The 21,826-nt window shown below is 57.1% G+C and overlaps 1 long non-coding RNA gene across 2 annotated transcripts; it reads right to left on the bottom strand.

Moving 5' to 3' along the window:
* Positions 1-2,993: 2,993 nt before the first annotated feature.
* Positions 2,994-9,199, bottom strand: LOC137233425 (uncharacterized). 2 transcript variants are annotated; one of them, XR_010947408.1, is made up of 4 exons: positions 9,094-9,199; positions 6,399-7,224; positions 4,734-6,304; positions 2,994-4,106 (listed from the first exon to the last, which is right to left on the bottom strand). It is a non-coding gene; the product is annotated as an uncharacterized lncRNA (long non-coding RNA). The 2 variants fall into 2 exon arrangements; XR_010947407.1 differs by having other exon boundaries at positions 4,734-7,224.
* Positions 9,200-21,826: the final 12,627 nt, after the last annotated feature.

Raw genomic sequence — 21,826 nt, 5'->3', positions numbered from 1 at the left:
TTTAATCCTCCAGGAGCTAATACTGCCATTCCCATCGCAGAGGTGAGGAAACTAAGATAACTGGCCCAGAGGGTGAACGTGCCCAAGGTCACAGCGTGGGTCGAAAAAAGGGGAAGTGAACCCAGGTGAGGTAACCACTATGCTGTCCTGCCGCCCCCCATCGATGGGCGTCAGCTCTGAGGAGCTGGTGGTCTCCAGCAACATCGACCTGAGCAACCAGGGAAGGCCGTCCTGACCCACTGTCAAGAGCGCCCAAGGCAGGTGGGTGCAAGCCCAAGACCAGGACAGGAGAGGCCTTGGGAAGAATATTCCAGCTCACAGGCAGCAGACCCACAGCCTGCAGGCCACATTTTCGTCATACTTTATGGAGGCATGTTGACGTACAATTCATCCATTTCAAGTGTACAATTCAATGATTTTTTAGTAAATTTAAAAGTCAGGTTGTGCAGTAATCACCATAAATACATTTGAGAGCACCTCCGTCACCCCAGCAACATTCCCCAAGCCCGTCTACCTGCAGGTCCAAATCTGACCCACAGATGTACTTGGTCCACCATATTTTAAATATATACTTTCTAAATTTGCTAGTTTTTTAAAATGAGACCATTTCATATAACATTTTTAAATTTTGACTTCTCTGGAATGATCAGAAGATTGGGCAAACCCGGACCCTCCTTCATACACGGCAAAACCAGCTGCCTCTCTCAGACAAGCCTGTTCCCCCAGTTCCTCAGAAAAGCAGTGAGGGGCCCAGGAGGGTCCCGGCCCACAGCCCAACACCTGGCTTCATCCTCACGGCAGACGGCACAGCCGTTGTGGCCTGTGTGTTGTCACAGAAGCAGTCCCTGCTTTTCACCAACGAGGAGCTGACCTTCTGACTTGGGCGACCTTCTCCGAAAGCGAAGCCGCTTCACGGCTAGGGTTTGCCCCGTCTCTGCTCCCTTTGGGGTTCGCTGTCTGCACACAGGGGGCCTTTGTTAAAGCTTGCTTCTCTCCCCAGGGACCTCGTGACAGTGGCTCAGAGGATGACTCTCCTTAGTTACCACCGTAGACCTTGCTGGCTGTCCACCAACTCCTGCTTTGCTCCTTTTGTTCTGTTCAGAATGTAATACTTTCAGGGGAGGTGGGCCGAGCTCTGAAGGGTGAAATGCGATTGGTCGGAGCCACGCCGGGGCCACGCATCTTCTTGGACAGTGATTGGCTTGGAGCAGGCGTGTGGCCTGCTCTGGTTGGGGGGACATTGACTCTGGCTGGGGCTCTTGGAGCAGACCCTTCCCCCCTTGGCCATCTTTGCTTATTGTCACAATGGTGTGTAACACTGGGCGCTGCAGCAGCCACCTTGGGGTCATGAGAACCACAGGGAAGCTGGGACAGAGCCCTGAGGGTGTTGAGCTGCCCGCCCATCCAGATGCCTCCTTCTGCACTTCTTGTCATGAGATTAGACGCCCCATTGTTTAGGCCACTCCTACTTACGTATTCTGTTATGTGAGACCAAAATCATCCCGGCTGGAGTGTAACATTCTCATCCCAAGTGTGTGACCGACAGCAGGACACCTCCAGTTCCCTCCAGCACCTCCAGTGCTCTGTTCATTGCCCGTATTTTGGGGTGGGTTTCTCATGTGTAAAGCTACACTCAACCATTTTATGTTTGAATGTTTATTTGTCTTTAGATCTCAAGAGATGAATTTTCCCTCAACTCCAGAGTTAGTGTGTAAGTGATATGCCCGAAAACCTGGATGACAGAGGGCCGAGGGGTTCACCAAGGACTCAAACAGCACACGCACGGAACAGCAGGTGTCGCCCCGCCAGCAACTCACAGGCGTACAGGGCCGTAGGCCCTGAGGACGTGTGACATGGCTTTGTGCGCCGCCAGCCTCCGCCCACCGGCTTCTCCTAATTAGAGAATTAAGAGTCGCTTATGCCGGGGAGGCTCCAGCTGCTCCAAGCCTCACCTCCCCCGACACCTGGGGGAAAAGGGGGCAGCCCCTCGCGCTGGCCCCGGGCCTCTGCTGTGCACACAGCTCTCCCCACACACGAGCTCCCATCTGCTGGGCACCCCCGTGTGCCAGTGTCTCTGTCCATCGGTGCGAATCCCTGAAACTCCTCTGTTAAGGAGGATGATTATGGCGTCCGTTTCACGGACAGGGAAACCAAGGCTCAAGGAGTTTGAGTGAGTTGCCCAAGACCAAAGAGCTGAGAACCTGCAGGGCTGGGTCTGCCTGTCTCTGCTTGAGCCCTTCTTCCTTGCGCCACTGCACTCTGATCCCGACGAGCTCCCCGGAGGGGCCTTGGGCTGGAGCTCAGGGCTCTCTGGACCGCTACCTTCTGGCGACGGGACCTTTGCACCAGAGCCCTAAGCTTGAGCTCCTCTTAGGCCCCCAGTTGGTCAAGGAAGAGCCTTCTGCCCACGCACACGTGCTGAGACTTATCGTAGGGCCTGCCGAGGGGAGGCCAGGCTGCTCCCAGCCCACGTCCGCCTCCTTCTTGCCTGTCCACCCCCCTCCCTGGAGACACCCCCCATGACACCCCCGTTAGTAACAGAACCAGAGGCAGCACCTAGGACGTGCTCTTGCCAAGAAGCTTTCATCAGAATCTAATCAGGCCTCTGAGGTCTAACTTTCAGTTTAAAAATATACGGATAAAGGGACAAGTGAAATAGCACAATGGGGACATAATTAGATTCACAGTGTGGACTTTTTAAATTCATTTTTATTGAAGTACAGTTGCTTTACAATGTTGTGTTAGTTTCTGCTGTGCAGCAAAGGGAAACAGCTCTACATATATGTATATCCCTTCTTTTTTGGATTTCCTTCCCATTTAGGTCACCACAGAGCACTGAGTAGAGTTCCCTGTGTTACCTCCCAATTCATCCCACCCCCCTACCCACACACAACATGGGATATTATACAAGGTGACTTACCTGTCTCTTCAAGAGTCAAAGACACAGTGAAAGGAGACATGATTGTTCTGGATTCAAACAGATTTGAGGGAAATGATAACAAAACGCAATGCCTGATTCTCGATGTCAAGAAACCAGCTTCAAAGAATATTTGGGGCAAGTGGGGAAACTTGAATATAGCCTTGTTATTAGATTGAAATCATTATTTTGTTAGGTGTGAGGATGGTATTGTGATTATACAGGTGACTATCTTTACTTTCTGGGGATGTATTTGAAGGAGAAAATTCACTATGTTTGTAATTTAAAGGGGTTCAGAGGTCTACAGATAATAGGTAGGTAGGTCAATAGGTAGCTAACAGGTGGGTAGATATAGCGAGCAAATACGACAACATGTCAACCATTGTTGAATCTAGGTGGGGGATCTATGAATACTCATTGTACTGTTATTTCTACTTTTCTGTATGGGTTTCAAATGTAATAAAAATGGGGGGGAAAAGCCTTTTCAGGATGAAAAGTTTACAATCTGAGTGAAGATGACCGACGGATGATGACCTGAAGCTGGGGCCGCTGTTGGTGCCGTTTTGCCCACCGGGTGCCCTCTCTTGACGTTTCAGCCTGGACTCCTTGAGGCTTGAATGAGCTCGCAGACTGGAACCCCTACCCCCCAGACCAGGGAGCACTCGCTCTGGGGCTGGACGACCAAGGTGTCTTGGGAATGAACAGAAAGGCAGCCCCTGTGGCAGTGGTAGGGTTTTGGGGAAACAGACAATCTGGGCTCTTCCCACAGGGGACAAATGTCTTGGGCTTGGTCGAGCTGATGGCAAGCCCAGGACCTAGCGTCTTTGGCCCCCAAGGACTTACGGCTCACACAGGGGACACGGCAGACAGAGGCCCAGGAACACCGATGTGCGTTTGTGCCAGTGCCAACCCAGAGCAGGGGCACTGCCCACCACGGCGCTGTGCCCACATGGACACTGCACCCGGCGCGGACGGCATCGCAGGTGTTCGCACAGAGAGACGAGCCTATGGGCCCCAAAGAAGCCTTTCTGAGTAGGGCGAGGGAGGGCGACCCCCTTCCAATCTCTCTCTGGTGGTTTTGCTCCGGTGTCAGAACCTGTGGCAGAGGCAGAAGGACCGCCGGCCCCGCCGTGTGGCTTTTTCCGCCCCCAGCTGCTTCTGTCTCTCTCGGGCTCCCAGACACAAACAGCTGAGCAGATAAACAAGTCAGCAGCTGCTCCTCCTTCCTGGACTCCCTGGTCCCCAAGCCCCGCCCCCTCTGGCCTCCCTCCTCCCCCTCCCCACACTCACACACCCCCCCCCCGGGGGCAGCAGCTGCAGCCCACCCCGACGTGGCCACGGAGGAGCCCTGCACCCCTCCCACCAGCCACTCCCAGCACAACAGTTGTGCAGCCCAGGGTCCCCGAGGAGCACAAGGCTACCAGGCCCAGGAAAGCTGAGAGGAAGGGGTCCATCTGTGCAGAGCCTGGAGGGGGCCCCCATCCCGACTGCAGGGGAGGGTGCCCGGGGGTGGAGGGAGGCCCAGAGGCCAAGGCCCAGCGGAAACCCTGAGCAAAGGCCGCTGTTCTGGTAGCATGTGCGTGCACACACACACACACACTCACAGACACGTGCACATACACGGTCTCATTAACGAAATAAACGTTGTGACAACAGACTCTGGGCTGGTGTGTGTAACAAGCCCCCAGCGCCCACGGCTGCACCCCCGAAGGCTGGTCCTGGGAGATCTGGAGTCGGGGGCCCGTGCTGGTGGTGAGGACCCCCCAGAGGTTTCCTGTGCAATTTAGAGTCTAAGTTTGGGTTACTCCCGGCTCACCTTCACTCTGAGAAGCTGAACACGCTGCACCTCGGAAGACGCACCAGCCCGTCTCACCCCGAAGCTTCCACATCCCCTCAGAGCACAAGGCGGGGAATGGACTTGCTTGAGGAAAGCAAGGTACCGTCTGCGTGCCGACTGTGTTAGGTTTGTCTGCACAGCCCGATGCCGCCCTGTGGGGGGCAGCGGGAGTGCCAGACCGCAAGGCTCGGAGCTGGGCTGGAAACCGGACAGCTGTGTGACCCTGGACATGTTACATAGCCTCTCTGAGTCTCGGTGTTCCCATCGGTAAACTGGATACTATCTACGTCACAGCTTTAGCTCCCCTTCATTTTCCAGGTGCGGTTAGGTAAGGCGAAAAAGGTAATGTCCACAATAAAACACCAGCCCTCTGCTGTGGCCCCGCCAGTGCCCAACAATAATAATATCCTGAGGGAGGCAAGGTGGAAACACAGATGGAAAAGGGACAGTGGAAGTGGCAGGAGCAAAGGGCGCCGAAGCCGGTGCCCGAGGAGGTCCACGCGGGCCCGGCGGCCTCCCTCCTTGCAGCTGTGGGGCAGGGTCCTCAGCCAGCGCTACTGACATTTGGGGCTGAGCGGTCCCTCCTTGTGGCCCCAGTTACGACCATCAGGATGTCTGCAACCCGGCCAGTGTGGAGAGGGGAAGCACGCGGTGCCCCTGGCTGAAAGTCGCCGCTTTGGGCCGAGGTGCTTGGCCGCCCGGGGTATAAGGAGCAGCAAGTTCAGAAGGAGGCTCCCCGACCTTCCAGCGAGGCGAGTGGCTCGGACAAGCCCTGGGACGAAGACGTGGTCGAGGAGGAGACGGCGGGCCGGGACGCGGGCCTGCCACCCACGGGACCTCCGGTGCTGCCCCGGTGGGAGGTGCCCACGTCGGGACCTTGGTCTCACCTTGTCTGCAGAACAGAGGCGAAGTTTTTTTTTTCTTCTGCGGTACGCGGGCCTCTCACCGTGTGGCCTCTCCCGTTGCGGAGCACAGGCTCTGGACGCGCAGGCTCAGCGGCCATGGCTCACGGGCCCAGCCGCTCCGCGGCATGTGGGATCTTCCCTGACCGGGGCACGAACCCGTGTCCCCTGCATCAGCAGGCGGACTCTCAACCACTGCGCCACCAGAGAAGCCCAAGGCGAAGGTTTTTAGTAAACGGAAAACGAGGCAGGGATAGGAGGCAGCTCCGCTCCGCCCTCTGCTCTGTGGCGAAGGGGCCGTGGCCTGAGGGGAGCCCCACGCCTGAGCGGCCGCAGTCCTGGGCCATGGACGCCTCCACTGCGGTCAAGCCCACTGCTGACGAGGGCATTGTGAAGCCCCCTCTGCCACCGACCAAAGCTGCTCCACAGGGTCCCCCGACACGGGGAGCGCCGTGGACACGGCGTTTCCCTGCTCCTTCCAGGACTCACCATCTGGTTACGGAGAACAAGAATCCCAGAAGAAGGCCATAAACAGAAAATGCCTCACAGCCTCCAGGGGCCCGAGTTAGGAGGTGTCCTCAGGCCAGACCCCCAATCTCAGTCTCCTCATCTGTAAAGTGGGAGTAACGACAGCCCCCACGTCACCACCTGTCAGAGTGAAACGAGAGGATACGTGTAGGAGACGTAGCAAGGCGGTGGCACAAAATCAAGTGCGACAAGCTTGTTAGCAGCAAATACTTACTGGGTTCTCGGCACCGGGCTCTGCGCTGGCCCAGGGCACCGGGAGGTGAGGTCAGGGCTCCCGCTCAGCTGGCCGCCCCAGGAGCCCTGGGGGGCTGGCCGGACTCTGGGGAGGCATCTGGCCCTGACGCTGGAGGCTGGCAGGGGCATCCATGCTGGGTCTGGAAGCAGGGCCAGTGGTCTTCTGCCCAGTGAGAGAGGTGGAAGGCTGCCCATGCAGGCGAAGCTGAGTGCCCCTGAGCAAGGCCCAGTGTAGGGACAGTGGTGGGAAGGGAGCCCTTTCCATCAGACACGCTGTTTCCCTTTCTGACACCATTGCCAGGCAGGCGGCTGGGCTTACTGTCAGGCTCAGATGTGACCGCATTTCCCCAAACCTGGGCTTTTTTAAAAAATTTTTAATTTATTTATTTATTATTTTTGGCTGCGTTAGGTCTTCGTTGCTGCGCGCGGGCTTTCTCTAGTTGAGGCGAGCAGGGGCTACTCTTCGTTGCGGTGCGCGGGCTCTAGGCGATGGGCTTCAGTAGTTGTGTCTCATGGGCTCTAGAGCACAGGCTCAGTAGTTATGGCCCGCACGTTTAGCTGCTCCACGGCATGTGGGATCTTCCCAGACCAGGGCTCAAACCCGTGTCCCCGGCATTGGCAGGCGGATTCTTAACCACTGCGCCACCAGGGAAGCCCCCTCGCCTGGGTTTTGACGACGAAGCTGTCATCATCCTCTAGGCCCAGCCTGCATTACAGCCTGGACCTCAATCCTTCACCCGGCTCGGGTTTCGTGGAGCTGCGCCATCACCTAGAACGGCCTGGAATCCTTTCTGAACACAGAGGGCCTGTAAATACAGAAATAAGCGAGCTGTGAAACACACGAGTGTGTGGGTGCGAAGGAAGCCCGAACCTGCAGGGCCGCAAGCTTGTCTCCTTCAGAGCAGCATGTCCAAAGGCCCCAGGTCCCCGTGGACACTCCCTGGGCCGCACTGGGCCTCCTGGGACGGGTCTCGTTTGCTGCTCCCGACACACCCACCTCCGGGCAGGGGCTCTGCCTTGGGCCCTGAGCCCCCAGAACCCGCCTGCCCAGAGCAGCCTCCCCAGATTCCGGCCTTCAGCCGAAATGCAGCTTTGTATCTCCAGACGAGGCGGACCAGCCCCGAGGCTCCAGGTCAGGAAGGAAAGAACCGCTCCTCATGCGTCACGCTGAGACCTCTGCACGCGGCTTCTCAGCAGCGTCACGTGGCCCCCTTCCCTCGGGATGCGGGGAGGCTGGGAGCAGCCCCCGAGCAGGGCCACGGGCTCGTGCGGGCAGCTCAGGCCCCGGCTGCTGCAGCTCCAAGCTCCACGGACCACGCTCCGCGGACACCCACAGTGGGAGGGGAAGCGGGAGGCGGCTATTGCGACCTGACTGTCCTTGTTTGTTTGTTTTTAAATTTTTTTCACTTTTGGCCGTACCTTGTGGCCTGTGGGATCTTAGCTCCCCGACCAGGGATCGAAGCCGCACCCCCTGCATTGAAAGGTGAAGTCCTAACCACTGGACCACCAGGGAAGTCCTGACTGTGTTTGTTTAGAAAGAGGAACATTTCACAACATGCACGTATATCCAATCTTTATGTTACACACCTTAAACTCACGCAATGTTACAGGCCAATTGTTTCTCAGTAAAACTAAGGGAAAAAGAAAGAGAAACAAGAGGCCAGGAGAATCCACAGGGTTCTGAGGGCCCAGAGGGCAGAGCGAAGCGGGTGGAGAAGCAGGGATCCCCGCAGAGTCCCTGTGGGCTGGACTCTGGCCAGCGGGAGTGTAGTGAGGGGTCGGGGCTCTGAGGACTTGGCCCCGAACAGGACACATTTAGAAAATCAGAAAAGATCGAAGCACCGAGTGTGGGCTGTCGGGTCTGAGCCTCCCGCTTCAGTGACACTCAGTGGACACAGCTCCGCCCCAGGGCGGTCGGGGGGCAAATGCTCACCAGGCTTCTGGTCTGAAAGGCCTGGGGAGGGGCCGGGCCTGGGAGCCTCCCTGGGCTCGCCGTTGGTGCTGGGCTCACAGCACACTGGAAGGCAGCACCTGTAAACCCTCACCGTGCCCGGGAAGGTGACAGCTCAGTGACGGACGGCCGACTCTGTGCCCCTCCCCTGGGCACTGACCAGTGACAGCAGAGTAATGGAAACAGACAGATGGACCCCGGTGCGAAGCAGCGGCTGTGGCTGGGGCGCGGAGGGTTCTGAGCTGTGGGCAGAGGTTGGGGTGGTGGCAGCTGACCGTCGCCCCGAGTGTCTCTGAAAGGCAGGCCTGCGGTCAGCCTCCCCTCCCCCCGGGGCTCCTGCCGGGGGGCTCCTCCAGCCCACCGCCCCGGTGCTCAGATGTCCTCACTCTGAGCCGACAGTGTTAGGAAGCCGCCCCATGGTCCCTTCCAGCGTCAGATGAAACAGGGTCACACGTGGTGACCAAGGACGCCCAGCCTGGGCGAAGCCAGGGCCTGAGCCGGAGCTCAGACGGGCCGTTCCCCCAGACCCAAGCCCCCGCAGGACCCCCGCCGGGCCCCTGAGACGCAGCGTCCCCTGTGCTCACTGTGAGCGCCGCGGGCCGCCTCCCAGGGCTGCGAGAGCTGACTCCCCGAGTGTCACCAGCTGCAGACGCCCCGTCGTTGTAAACGGTCAGGCTCCAGGCCGCCCAGGGCTTTCATCCCCCCTCCCCCAGATGCTCATTACCCTGCTTAATTAGGCCAGGAAGTGCTCTCACAAAGGGCACTCTCGGCAGGAGGTGCGGACAAGAAGAGATCCCAGCAACTCCACTTCCTGCGGCTCCAGCGGGGCTGCTCCACGTGGCTACGTGGCGGGGCGTCTCCCTCCGGCAGCTGCGGGAAGAGGCTGAGATGCTCCTTTGCCCCCAGGCCCTCGGGAGCTGGGCTGAGCTGGTCTAGGGGAACAGCACCGGATCTGGGAGCTCGGGAGGGCCTGCCCCCCACCCTCTGCTGAGCAGCCTCGCACCTCCCCCCACCCCCAGGCCCCCCTCGGGAAGAGCCAGGGCTTCAGCCCCATCCCTGAGGGAATCGCAGCCTAAGACGCGGCCCGAGACCACCTCCCGTCCCCAGCCGGCCCCACCTTCACCCTGAGCCTCTTCGGTCGGTGCGGGGCCGGCTGGGCACCCCCAGCTACGCAGCACAAATCCTTCCGAGTCTGAGTGCAGGAGCAGCTGTTGGTGCAGGGCGCGGGGTCCAGGGGTTAACCGCACGGACTGATGGACTAGTTCTGTGACCTTGGACGAGCCGTCCACTCCTCTGAGCCTCAGTTTCCTTTGCTGAAAAAACAGAGACAGTTGTCTAGGCTCTTGGGAGGTGTGGGGACTCTTCTCCCCACAGCAGAAGTAGGCAGACCCTCAGGAGGAAGCAGCTGGCATCCAGTGTCAGACGGTGGTCCATCCACACTCCCACTTTGCTTTGGGGGGAGCTTGAAGAAGGGGGGACAAGTGCCTCCCCGGGGGCATCCGTACTAACGTTACCTCACTTAACCGTGAGTTATCTGCTGACGCCTCAGATAAGAAGGAGTAAACTTTCTGAACTTGCGCTCTAGAGCCCGCGCCACAGCTGCTGAGCCCACGCGCCTCGAGCCCGTGCTCCGCAGCAAGAGAAGCCACCGCAATGAGAAGCCCGCGCACCGCAATGAAGAGTAGCCCCCGGTCACCGCAACCAGAGAAAGCCTGCGCACAGCAACAAAGACCCAATGCCAAAAATAAATAAATAAATAAACTTTTTAAAAAAAGGAGTAAACTGAGGCTCAGAGAGGGTGGGGAGTAGCCTGCGAATGCACAGCAGACCCCGCCCTGGGGCGATGGGCGGATGCCTCGGTCTCATCAGTCTGGGGCTGCTTCGCGGCCTGGAAGCGTGAGAATGACACCAGGAGGGTGGCCTGAACCTCAGCGCCGAGCCCGGCCATCTCCTGCGGAGGAAGTCGGCCCGGATGGCTGTCTGCAGCGGCTGCTTTTTCCAGCTCTGGAACCCGTGATCACTGGCCAGGAGCTGTGGAACTGTTGGCCCGATGGTCCTGGTCCCTGCTTTATCCATGCTTTATGCCGGCCGCTTCCGTTGTATCGTTTTCTGAGAGAATGTGCATTTCTTGAGAACTGGCCTCGTTTTCCTCTCCCAAAAGGATGGAAAACAAAAGTGATTTTTGGTCCCCATGTCTGGCAGTGCTGTGATGCAGGAGTTTCCTGAGTAATTTTGAAAAGAGCTCTGCCATCCCTGCCACCCTCCCATGAACAGCAGGGGGATGGGGGAGGGGAACTGGGTCCCTCCAACCCCACACGAGGAAGACAGTGGGCCCTTCACCCCCAAGGAGCATCTGGGACCTGGGACCCAGCTTCCCCAGGACCCCAAGGGAGTCTTCGTTTCCTCAGATGCCGCCCGAAATGTGCCCGGCCCCCCAGATCCGCTGCCCGCTGGTCTCTGGCCCTGCTGGCTGCGCTGCTCTGGGACTTATTTGGCCGGTAAGGTGGTCCTCGCTTGAAATCCATACGGTCCGAGGGAGTTCCTAGCTGAGCAGCCAGAGGTGTGCCCCTGAGGACCCTAAAGCTGGAGGCCTCTGGCGTTGTTACTCTGTGCCGTGAGCCGAGGGAAGTGAAGCCAGCAGAGCTCCCTGCGGCTCCAGGGACGCAGCCTGGGTCAGGGCACAGGGAGGTGGCCTGGGCCCAGCACTTCGGAGTCCGCCCGGCCTCGGCGTGGTCAGCAGGAGGAAGGGGGGCCCAGGCACCACCCGTGCTGTGGAGGCAGCCGTACAGGGAAGGTGGGACCCGCCGGCCTGGGATGCTGGCATGGGGATGCGGTGAGGGTGAGCTGGGGGGAGGCTGCCGGCTCCCACGCAGGCCTTCCTGCCCAGCCCCCGCCAGGGGCCTTTGGAGCCTCGCCCTTCTCTCCGCCCCCTGTGCTGATTCCCACACGGAGCAGCTGGGGTGAACACCTGCAGCTGCCGTCCTTCCCCCCGGCCTCGGGGAGCCTGGCCGCGTCACACGCCCACAGCAGCTGGGATGCCTCCTCCCACGTGCCCGGGAGAGGCTGAGAGGGATGTTTGGGGGTCCTTCCCGTGGGTGGGCTGGAGGACGAGGGGAGACAGCCCCCCTCCTTGGGCGTCCTCTGGCTCCCCTGAGCCTGGCGAGGCCGAGCGGCTCCCGAGTCCCTCCCTGCCCTCAGGTCTGCCCAGGGCCATGTCGAAGCACCAGGCGGCAGCGGAGTCGAGGGTCTGGGCGTGTGCAGCCGTCCATCCCGCCAAACAGCTGGATGCACAGGGGCTGCGGCTGGGGCTGGCGCCTTTACCTGCTGACCTGCTTGGGACACGTGGGGTTTGTTCCGGAGCCCGCCTGGCCGCCCACCTCCCGAGCACCGAGCTTCCGATGCCGGGTTTGGGACGGGGGCGCAGGGAAGCCTGGGCTCTCCATCCTGGAAACGTGGGTGTAGGGGTGTGGAGGTCGTCGGGGAGGTGGGGCAAGGGTGGACGCTGCCGGTAGCAAGCCCAGTGCAGACGTGATGGCAAAGGTGGGTTCTCGGGAACGGGCAATGGCAGGGGCGAAGCAACCCAGGTTGGGGGGCGGCTCTGAGGAAAGGGCATCCCGGCTGAGACAGCAGAGGTGAGGCGGGACCGGGTTTCCGAGCTAAGGTCCTCAGTCAGCACAGGCCACAGAGGTGCAGCGCTAGCGCCCGGGCCGGCTCCGCGCCCAGGCCTCTTCCTGGTCTTTCTAATGATTCGCCGTGTGGCCTGGCCGGCAGCCCTTGACTTCCTTGTGACGATGCTGTCGGCCTGGCTCCCGAGGGTGAGAGGAGCGTTTTGAGATCCCCAGACAAGCCCAACACACTGTTACATCAGTTACGCCTGTCGTTTCTCCTTTCTGCCTGCTCCGTGGGGCTGCTGCTAGGTCCTTTGCTAGACCCGCCAGCCAGAGGTGTCCCCCCGCTCCTCCCGTGGACCCTTCTGGATCCTCCCTCGCCCCGTGCTGACCTTGCAGATTTAGAGCCACTCCCAGGTCAGCCATCTCTGCTTCACTGACATCTTCATCGTGGCTTTTGGTGACTTGTTCTTTTTTCACAAGTAAACAATACACACATTCGGCACAAACTAGGTCCCCTCCTCCTGGGCGTGGTGGCCCTGTTCCCCGCCCCCAGCCTGTGGCCCAAAGCTGGGGTGCACCGCCCAGGCGTCACCTCGCTTGGACGCACCCGCACGTCTGCTGGAACCACGCTTTCACCCTGGGCTTCTCTTCCAGGGTGTGTGTTCGGCTCTTGTTTCTAGCTGCTTCACCGCATGACTTCGTCTGGGTGTCATGACTTGTTTAATTTTCCCCTTATGGTTGGATATTGATGTCCCCCTCCCTTTTTCTGGCTATCACACATTGGGCGCCTTCTTCACAAGGCAGGTGTGGTTATTCTTTAGAGAACCTTCTTCAACAGGGTGCGACAAAGACTCCACCGTGGCTAGTGCTGGCCCACTTGCTCAGGCTGGACGAACTCCCGCCACGCTGAGCTCCGCCCCCTGCCCAGCGCCCACCTCCCAGCCCCATCTTGATCCTGGGGGACGCGTCACTTCCCTGTTTCCATCTGGTATGGGCCGGGCTCATGTTTCTGCCCGCCCCCCATTCTCTCAGGCACCCTTTGGGCAAAGAGCCACTGGGACGTCTCATCCTCACCCAGCCCACCCGCCAGTCCCCCCTGGGACATCTGCTTCTCTGTCCTGACCCTGTTCCTTCACGTCCGCATCACTGTCTCTTCTGAACCTCGGTTTCCGAGGGAGTTTCTGGGGCCCCTCCAGGGAGCCTCTGCACCCTCCACTATGCTGACGGCCTCCCGTCAGGGGTCCTTTAGTTTGCAGCCCCCCGTCGTCGTCCCCCCCACCCCACACCACAAAGTGGAGAGGCCACCTCGCCTCTCCACTTTGTGGTCTTGCCCAGGAGCCTCTCCTCCACGCCTGCCCATCCTCTGCACCAGGTCCCTGGAACACAGAACAGAGGAGGTGGCAATCACCTGATGAGCCCACACAGTGCCCACAACCAATTAAAATACCCTGATGCAAGAATCCTTCACTTGTTTCAGGCTGAGCTCCCGGAGGTCTGCCCTTCACGAGATCTGTCACGCCATCTAGATGATTGGGTGACAAAAACTGATCTTTATCTCACTGACAAGGGAGAATTTCAGCAACCTCTCTCTCTGACTGCCGGCTCCCCAAATAAAGGATATTTAAGTACACCTGCACACGACAAACAAAAACAAAAACACACAGAAAACTACTGTCTTAGGTTTGTGAACTGGAACCCATTCCCCAAATAGGGATTTCTGTGGAAGGGGCTGTGGGCACGGTAACTAAACCTCAGCATTTTATTCATGGATGGATCCTTTGCAAAACACAGCAGAACTGAGTGCAGAAGCTTTTGTGACTCCAGAGACCTGACATTCCTCCCTCTGGTCTTGTTAAAAAAGTGCAAACCAAAGGAAGCCTATAGGATGAAACACAGTTAACGGGCGATGGTTAGAGGCTCGGGGCTGGTGGAAGAGACTTCAACACATTCATATTCTATTTGACAATACCACCTAGAGAATATTCAGAATTCTACCTCAACAGTTTTAGAAAACACTTAAATGATTTCTGTTCTTTTCCTGAACTGACAACTGGTTGTATTATTTTGTTTTAGGAAATAAAGCAATTACCAGGTACTTTTATTAATTTTACAAGATTCGGACTTCCTTGGGGGCTCAGTGGTTAAGAATCCGCCTGCCAATGCAGGGGTCACAGGTTCAATCCCTGGTCTGGGAGGATCCCACATGCCGCGGAGCAACTAAGCCCGTGCACCACAACTACTGAGCCTGCACTCTAGAGCCCACGAGCCACAACTCCTGAGCCCACGTGCTGCAACTACTGAAGCTCGCGTGCCTAGAGCCCCTGCCCTGCAACAAGAGAAACCACTGCAATAAGAAGCCTGCGCACTGCAATGAAGCGTAGCCCCCGCTCGCTGCAACTAGAGAAAGCCCGTGGGCAGCAACTAAGACCCAACGCAGCCAGAAATAAAATAAATAAATTTTTAAAAAAGAAAAAAAAGATTCAACCATTAATATTGAACTGGATTTAAAATATCTTTTGGGGAAAATATGCATTTAAAGCATGGAGCGTATCTTTCTTGAATAAGTAAAACGAATAAAAATGTATTTGAGGTTTTTCTGATGTGCATTCTCTGACCAGCATCCTCTTTCTTTCCATCCCTGTTCCTGACCCAGGTTATCAGCCCTGAGAATGGGATACTGTGGAAACATCCTCAAAGCAAAACAAACACTCCTTCTCCCCCCTCCCTCCTTAAGCTGTCCATTGGGCTTTTCTGATTTCATGGACTGGGAGATCTAAGCTGTGTGTCTTAGGACAGGTGATTTCCTTCTATGAGCCTTGGTTTTCTCTCCTATATAATGGAGAAACAATACCCACCTCCCAGGGCTGTGGTACAAAATAACAGAGGCTGTATTTGTAAAATTACTTTGAAATCAAACACAGTAAGTCCCTGATGGGCTCTTTTTCTTTTCTTTTTTTGGGCTGTTCCAAGCAGCTTATGGGATCTTAGTTCCCCAACCAGGGTCAAACCAAGGCCCCAGCAGTGAGAGCACCCAAGTGCTAACCACTGGACCACCAGGGAAGTCCCCCCGATGGGTTCTTATGTGGATAAAATTACAAGCACACTTTCATTGCTGAATTGTGCGAGAAATACTTTCAGATTTAAGTCCACGTGACTTACAAAATCAACTAAGGAAAATATCACAGAAACACGAAGTTTCCCACGTTAAAGAAAGGTTTCAGTGAACTTTCAGAATGCCTTCTTCATATTTTTCACTTGTAAAGACGAAGTGGGGACTCTGCTCTCCCAGACCTTCAGGACCAGCCTGGAAATCCAGTCGAGGCCAGCCCGGCCCATCCCCCAGAGCCGGCTCTGTGAGCGTCACCTGAGGTGCACAGACCCCCTTCAGGAGTCCAGGACAGGCTGCCTCACCTCAGTGTCTGTCCAGGCCCCCTCCCTGGCGGCTTCTGGGTGACCTTCGGGCTGTCCCCGGCCTGGGAGCCAATGTTCCCACAGCTTCCTGCTCAGCCCGAAGCGGCCCTGCACGGCCTCCCACACAAGCCGGCCATGCAGGCGAGTTTTACTTCCAGGCTTGTGGCTGCCTTTGCAGTGGGGCTCGAGGGGCTGGGCTCTCCCCCACCCTCCCCCGCTGATGCCTAAAGTGAACCAGGAGAGGGTCACTCACCTGAACTCAGGTGTCGTTTCCCGATGCCCTTTATTAAAGGTGTCTCCTGAGCAGCAGCTGTGTCAGGAGGCCTGACCACCCGTCCAGGAGCCCGAGGCCCCCAGTACTCCTCTGCTCAGACTTGGTGCACACACCACACAGCCCTCGAGGCAGCCACGATGACGTGGGACCAGCTGGCACGGCGCTCGGGAGCCGGGCCTTCACCCCCTCCTCTCTCTTCTAGGACCCGACCTCCCGGGCACGGATAACCCGCGGTCTGCCTCGTGCCTGACCCACCAGGGCAGCTTACTTTAGCATCGAGGCTTTCAAACGTCTTTAATCTCAACTCACAGTAAAGAGTGTATTTCACGTGGGGAGGCCAGCAACACACGTGAGACGGAAATAAAAGTTTTATAAAATAACACTTTTTTTTTTAGGCCGCACTGCACAGCTTGTGGGATCTTAGTTCCCCGACCAGGGATCAAACCCGCGCCCCCTGCAGTGGAAGCGCGGAGTCTTAACCACTGGACCGCCAGGGAAGTCCCTAAAAGGACACTCTTACTAGAGCACGCACTTCGATATTTTCTATTCTATTTTATCTCATTTTCTAAAAAAATGCTGGTTGACAACCCAAACAAGCCAGGTGGAGACTGAGTCCAGGTATGGACTCAGGAAGAGTGGACACCGTCATGCTTTGAGAGTCACAGAGCACTATCTACAACCTGGCCCCGAACTCGTGGCAAACATCCCTGGCAGCAAATGCAAAAACAATATATGTTGTGTACAACCGTTTCTGTTTTCTTAAGAGAAAATATCTGCTCACTTTCAGAGATAAATTGTACCTGAGATTTGACTCAGTGCCCTGGGGGGAAGCATAATGGGGACCAAGTGGAGATTGAGTCCACGTGTAGACTTCAAGGTTTGCAAATGGATGACCCATGAGCTGTATTGGATTTGCAAAAGTTTTTTGTTGTTGTTAGCACAGTATTTTATTTTATTTGTATTTTTTTGCGGTACGTGGGCCTCTCACTGTTGTGGCCTCTCCCGTTGCGGAGCACAGGCTCCGGACGCGCAGGCTCAGCGGCCATGGCTCACGGGCCCAGCCGTTCTGCGGCACGTGGGATCTTCCCGGACCGGGGCACGAACCCGCGTCCCCTGCATCGGCAGGCGGACTCTCAACCACTGCGCCACCAGGGAAGCCCTAGCACAGTATTTTAAAAAATATAATTTCCTTTTGTAAAAAAAAAAATATTGGTTGAGACCCACTAAGCAGCTCTCACGACCAGCTACTGAGCCATGAATCGTGGTTTGACATGTGCGCCTCTACCTCTGATAGCCAAACGGACCCTCCTGAGTTATCTGCCTGTAAACTTGTAAACGGTCTCTAACTCCTGGAACCTCAGAGATACAGGCCCTGCCCTCGGAAAGCTGACTATGATGGAGACAAGCAACGTAAGCAGTAAGAGTGTGGCATCTCTTGTCTAACAGCAAGAGTTTTCGCGAAGGAGAGGGCGTGAGCTCTGCGGCAGAGGGAGGCCTCTCGGATGAGCCTGAGTGGTGAGGAAGAGTTCGGTTGAACAAGGTGATGGGGAGCTTTTGGGGCCACAGCATGGTCTGTGGTGCACATGAAGTCCCGAGATAAGGCAGAAGTTTGCGGGGAGCCTGTTTTGAAGGGTCTGTGCCACATGGCGCTTAGGTTTACCTCCTGGGAGGTGGGCAGTCGTTCCAGATTTTAAGCAAGGGGTGATGGTGTCAGATTTGCATTTATGAATGAATGCAAATATGCGAGAAAAAAAAGGGACAGACGCTGCTGTTAAGCAAAACCACATCTATGGGTGAACAAACCGGCATCAGAAACCTCAGAGCTTCCTTGGGAAAGGAGGCAGCCTGTGGGACGCCACAGGGGTCGCCGAGGATGGGATGATAGGGAAACGGACGGATCAGTTCCCTTATTGCTCACCCAGCGCCCACTGTGTGTTCCAGGCCCCGAAAGCAGACGGGGGGGTGGGGTTTGCAGACTCATGGGCTGCGGAGTGGCGAAGACTCAGGCATCTACGCCAGCAGGGCAGAGCAGGTGGAGAAGAATCTGAACTGTTTTTTTAAATTTAATTTATTTTTGTCTGCGCTGGGTCTTCATTGTTGCACGCGGGCTTTCTCTAGTTGCCGCGAGCGGGTGCTACTCTTTGTTGTGGTGCGTGGGCTTCTCACTGCAGTGGCTTCTCTTTTTGTGGAGCACGGGCTCTAGGCACGCGGGCTCAGCAGTTGTGGCACGTGGGCTCAGTAGTTGTGGCTCGCAGGCTCTAGAGCGCAGGCTCAGTAGTTGTGGCGCACGGGCTTAGTTGCTCTGCGGCATGTGGGGTCATCCCAGACCAGGGCTCGAACCCGTGTCTCCTGCACTGGCAGGCGGATTCTTAACCACTGCGCAACCAGGGAAGCCCTGAACTTGGTTTGGAGTAACACAGGGAGCTGGGCAGGCAAAAGAGAGAAAATCTTCATATTAAACATACAGTCACACATCCTCTGGGACCAAAGCTCTGGAACAAATTCATGCTTGTCAGAGGGGCTAGTTGTGGACTCGGGACTGGCCTCATGGTGTGGTCCCAGGTGTGGCCTTTCCAGCGAGCAGTGACCTGGGCTCCTGGCCTCGCGAAGCCCAGGGTCCCAGGAATTGGGGAGTAGCGCCTGGTTGCGCCCACTGCTCACCTTCACATCGTGAACTCCAAGAGAGGTCAGAACGCCCGCTCCAGGGGTGGGAGGCCAAGCCCGTCCCTGGAAGGAGGGCGGGGAGCCATGTCCTGCAGGACCGCGAGGCCCAGCTCTCGCTCCCGTTTGCCGTTGCCCCACCCCAGTAGCACCCCGCACACTGTACTGCAGCCCGTATTTACTCTGCGGATAATGGTGTGTCTCCCTTACCGTCCCTGGAAGGAGGGCGGGAGCCACGTCCTGCAGGACCGCGAGGCCCAGCTCTCGCTCCCGTTTGCCGTTCCCCCACCCCAGTAGCACCCCGCGCACTGCACTGCGCCCCGTATTTACTCTGCGGATAATGGTGTGTCTCCCTTACCAGACGATGAGCTTCCTCGGTGTAGGAACAGCCTTCATCCGCTCCAGGGCCTGAGCCTGCCATCGTCAAGATGAGAAAGGAATGAACGGCTCACCCTGGTTGCAGACCCACCGCCACTTCCTGGGCTAGGGCCACACCCGCCTAGCGGTTGCCCACCTCCAGCCTGGCCTCCGCAGGGACTGACCTTCCCATCACACTACTCCTGGCCCTCGGGACGCTCACTGTGTTCTGGGAGTGACTTCCAAACTCTTTAGCATAACAGGCCCACGTGACCTGCCAGCTTAGCTCCCACACACACCCCCACCGCCCCCCGACGGTTCCCAGGTGAGTCCTTGGGTCCAGCTATCTCCTGTGGCCTTGCTGGCCCCCCGTCCCCCGCCCACTGTGCTCTGCGCCCGCCCATCACCACGTTGTCCCTCCGTGTCGGTGTCACAGCTGCCATTGGTTCAGCCTGCAGCCCACGAGGGCCGGACGCAGGCCCGTCTCTGAACCATGATGCCCTCCGAGCCCCGCCCTGGGCCCAGTCAGTCTCCTGAGGGCGGGGTAAATATAGGGTCTGGAAGAGGCAGGAGGAAGGAGCAGCGGCCAGCAGAAGGGATGGGGTAAATGCGAGAATAAAGAGAAGTAAAAGGATTCTTTTGTTGTTGTTCTTGTTGTTTGTTTTTTGGTTTTTCTTGGACTGTGCTGCGCGGCCTGTGGGATCTTAGTTCCCCTGACCGGCGATTGAACCCGTGCCCTTGGAAGTGAAAGCACGGAGTCCTAACCTCTGGACCGCCAGGGAATTCCCTTTATTTTCTTTTTTTAAAGGGTCTAATGTAGAGCCCAGGAGTGAACAGCACAGGACACAGATGAGGGGTCGTAGATCTGGGGGACCAGCCTATGGGTTTTGTTCAGACACATTACACCCATGGTCCCTGTGACGCATTTGAGTGGAAACGACTAACAGGAAGTTGGAAATCAGTCAGGAGGTGCAGCTGGACAGGCTCATGAGGGGGGTGGCCGGGCAGACTTGAGAGAGATGGGCCGGGGTCCCAGGGCCAAGGCAAGGGCACTGGGTTTGGGGCAGGAGATCTGGGTGTATTGATGGGAAGGCCGAGGGCAGAGAAGGAACCTCAGGGACAGGAGGGGGAGTCTAGCGAGGCCCCAGGGTGGGGGGCAAGGTCAGCTGCGGAGGAGCAGGGACAGCCTCCTTCCTCCGGGTGAGTGGACGCAGACACAGGCGTCACAGAAGCCCGGGAGGACGCCTCACGCATGACACCCTCTCTTCTCCATAACTTGGAAGATTGTCTGGGGGTCCAGCTCTGGCCCTGCCAGTGACCGGCCTCCCTGTCTTAGCTGCTTGTGGAACCAATGTCCCAGGCCTCAGAATGCTTGGAAAACACCCCGTCTGTACCCCCGATAACCTAGCAACCTCATTACGGAGACTCTTTGTTCCCATAAAAACTCATCTTTGCCACAGAGCACACGTTCCTGCCAAGCTGTTCAAACCTCGAAGGGACTGCCTGTTGGGGCAGAGCGAGTCCAGGGGACAATAAGAAAGGGCCGTGGTGAGCCAGGCCCGCGGTTTACACACGCCGGCCTTGGGATCCAGAGGACGAGGTCCCAACCCTGGGCCTGGGATAGAACTGCACGACCAGAAGACAAGGGCAGACCCTCTGGAGCACTTCTTCTCTCTCTGGTGGAGAGCTCCATGGGCAGCCCCAGCTCTGCTTCGGGTGAGTGCCGTCATCTGTGTATTGGCATCGAGCACCTGCCCTGTGTAAGGCACTGGCGAGGGCTCAGGAGCGTGTGGAAAGGAATGAAACACCCGCCTTGGACGTGAGGGTGCAGCGCTGGTCAGCAGAACAGGGCTGTGAGCTGCACGTGCAATCTAGAACTTTCCAGTAGCCACGTTACACAAAGAATCAGGGGACTTCCTTGGCGGTCCAGCAGTTAAGACTCTGTGCGTTCCCTGCAGTGGGCGCAGTTCCATCCCTAGCAGAAGAACTAAGATCCCACATGCCGCGTGGTGCAGGGCCCCCAAATAAATTAATTAATAAGCCAAAAAAATAGAATCCGGCGAAATTAATTTGAATGTTTTCTTAAACTCAATATATCCAAACGTTATTGTTTCAACATGTTGTAAATATTTTAAACTTATCACTAGACGTCTTCTGCTCTCCTTTTTTCATAGTAAGCCCTCCAATCCCGTGTATTCTGCACACACAGCGCGTCTCAATTCCCACCAACCAGGCTGCAGGTGGCCCCTGGCTGCTCTTGGGCAGCCCCGTCTCAGTATTAAGGTGAAGGTGAAAAGGGGCTCCGGGTCCCCCGCCCATGCGCCCCTTGGTGCCTGTCGGCGGCTGGGTGATGTGGGCATGGGGTCCCTTCTGAGCTGCCCCTCCCCCCGCACCGTCACCCCATCCTTGCCGCAGAGCCAAGCCTCGTCCCCAGGGGACAGGAGCAAAGCTGGTTACTGTCCTTGCTCTCGGGACGCTGGGAGTGAGCGCGTGGAGAGGCCGCGTGTCCAGGCCCTGGACGCTGAGTTCCTGACGACTTGGACTGGGAGATTGGACTTCCTCTGGCCTCACCAGTGGCCACCCCCAGCCTCACTTCCAGGGGACATCTGGGCTTTTCCTTTATCTGACCAGCAACCTCCCTTTGGGGGAACTGCCCTACCCTACTAGCCCCGTTTCATCGAATTTAGGTGGGGCGTCAATCTCAGGGCTCCGCACCCCGCCACGCGGGCACTTGACCCCCCAAGCCCATCGGTAGCTCCCTCCTCGAATGTAAACACTGAGCAGAAACCGGGGGGCTCGAGGCAAGCTGGAACCAGCGCCCGAGAGCCACCTAAGTGCCGAGACTCCTTTCAAAGAGGGGGTTTGATCCTTCCTTTGGTTCTGTGAGCCGTCCTCCAACACCCCTCCCTAGTCCCTTCCTTCCCCGCCTCCAGTTAGCAAGAATCCACTGTTGTTACTTATAAACAAAGCACTGGATGCAAAACTTTAACCTCAGCTTTGCAAAAAGGGAAAAAGTAAAGACTCAGACTATGTATAGATATATATACACACATATACATATACATTTGACTTCTGTCATATGTGTGCATACACGCATATGTATGTATAATTTCCCTTTTTAAACTATGCTGCTATAGGCTTTT

This window comes from Pseudorca crassidens, chromosome 11 (assembly GCF_039906515.1).
Source record: "Pseudorca crassidens isolate mPseCra1 chromosome 11, mPseCra1.hap1, whole genome shotgun sequence".
NCBI classification, from domain to species: Eukaryota; Metazoa; Chordata; class Mammalia; order Artiodactyla; family Delphinidae; genus Pseudorca; species Pseudorca crassidens.
Note: the sequence above shows the minus strand (reverse complement) of the source record. Positions and strands in the feature narration are given on the sequence as shown.